This window comes from Austrofundulus limnaeus, unplaced genomic scaffold, assembly GCF_001266775.1.
Source record: "Austrofundulus limnaeus strain Quisiro unplaced genomic scaffold, Austrofundulus_limnaeus-1.0 Scaffold76, whole genome shotgun sequence".
NCBI classification, from domain to species: Eukaryota; Metazoa; Chordata; class Actinopteri; order Cyprinodontiformes; family Rivulidae; genus Austrofundulus; species Austrofundulus limnaeus.
Genome location: NW_013952478.1, coordinates 591,543 through 593,665, shown reverse-complemented (window position 1 = coordinate 593,665; position 2,123 = coordinate 591,543). Strand labels below are relative to the sequence as shown.

General features: G+C 32.5%; 1 protein-coding gene across 3 annotated transcripts in view; it reads left to right on the top strand.

Moving 5' to 3' along the window:
- The window catches only part of espnla (espin like a), a 44,529-nt gene that overhangs the window by 29,058 nt on the left and 13,348 nt on the right, over positions 1 to 2,123 (top strand). The gene's annotated exons all lie outside the window — the stretch shown is intronic.

Below are 2,123 nucleotides of genomic sequence, written 5' to 3'. Positions count from 1 at the left end.
GTATAATAGTTACTAGGTTTGTTTATAGTTATTATTCCCATGTTTAACAGAGTTATTAGCAAAGTTTGCATATGTAAACAGGTAATGTCTGGGGTCACAAGTGTGTGCAACTGGTATTTTGCGGGTTGGAAGCAAAAAAATTTGAAAATCACTGATCTAGTGGATAAGTGACACGCATATGAACAACACATCTGACAGATTTCACCGGCAGCTGTTGACAGTAATGTTGATCAATAATATTTAAAGAACTCAAATAGTGCTTATAAATTTTAGCAAGTGCTAATCCACTAATGAATTAAGAAATTAGCAAAAGCCCTAAAGCACTAATCAGGAAATTAGTTCCCCTACTAGTGCTTTAGTGCTTTAGGGGAACTGTGCCCACCACCATTTTTTTAGTATCTGGTAATTTTAATAGTTTGTTTTATCATTATGGTTTATATGTTTTTGTTTTGTGTTCTAGGTCTAAGTGCCTGTGATGCGTATATCCTTCAAATACAGAAAGTCAAAGAAAACAACTTTATAAAGAAACTTTGCATAATACATGTGATTTTACTCATTTTGTCACATAAATTGCATATTTACTTTTGAAACTTGGCTAAGTTGAAGTGAAACAGGAAGTGACAACAAACAGGAACTTTTTAAGAACGAGAACTCTATTGAAACAATATTTAAACTTTGACTGGAAACTTTAATTTAAACTTTGTCTCTGTTAGTGACTCAAAATAGTCTAAAGAAACATCATATTCTTCTCTACAATCTGTGTTAGGTGTTGTGGCAACGCTCTGTTTACAGGCAGACATTCCTCTTTGACATCACTTCCTGTTTCTTCATATGCAAATATCTCAACAACTTTTTATCTCAGCAATTTGTTTGTGAAATTAGTTTTGCAATATGTTATTAATGTTATCTTTCCAAAAATGTGTTCATATTTATTGCAAAAATTTGATGTCACAGGCACTTTAAAGCTGATTTATATTTCCACTCTCACGTCTCGCAAACAGTCTTGCATGATGAAAATTGCGTAGCTTTCGTCGGTTATCTCCCGCTTAAACCCTGTCTTGTAGCAGCTTGCTCTTTCCATCTCCGCGATTAACAATAAAAAAAGCTAGATTGAAGTCCGACTTCTCAGCCAACAACACAAGCCTCTCTTCATACTTCGAGTGGAAAAAGCAACTACCTGCCCTGCTATCACTGTTGTTTATATTAGCAAGAAGTGGTGTGTGTTAAATTGGGAGTGCTGTGGTAAGAATTATGATTATGTGACCCTGCGTCTTTAGCCCAACTAAAAACACTTCATGACACAAAGACATACCGGTAATCACTGACTCATTGTCTCATGTCTTGTTGAAGTATAAACACTGTTTCCAAACGGCAGGTGTGGTCATTTCTATTCTTCAACCCTGGTCCATTTAGTCCTCGGGCCACAAGAAAAAAAATTGGTGTCAAAAAGGAACTAAAAAAGTTTGGTATAGACAATTGAATAGACCCAAAATACTGACAAAAATATTTGATGACTATTTAAATTTGGTAGCTAAAGACTATTAGATGCTATTTTTATTTTTCAAAATGCATCAAATAACTAATATGGATTCTTAGTAATCTACAAAGAGATGCACAAAATTGTGTTGTGAATAGATAAAAACACTCAGAACTGTATGTGAATAATAAATGTTTAGGTGCACAATATGAAATTAATTAGCTCACTTACTGAGCTAATAAATTGGTAAAAAAAAAAAAATAGACTTAACCTGGGCCCAATTTTAGACTTAAAGATATTCATTTTAAATTCCCACTTCATAAGATTCTATTACACCTACACATATTGTACAAGTTTATTGAAAACCTTCCTGCCTAACATTATAATGCCTGCTGGGTGGTTCAGATCAGTTCTTTGTTCTCAGAAACAGTTTTCTTACCCCTTCCTCCTTATTCAATAAATGGAGCATCTAATTATAAAATTTCAAATCAATATACATTCCTGCAATACATAAATATTATTCTGAGTATAATACATTTTATTTTTCATTGTTTTTAAGTATGTTAAATAAAGAATGTTTTTTTTTTGCAATAAACACTATCGTCTTTTAAAGAATAGATTTGTAGAACTTCAGTATATATATATA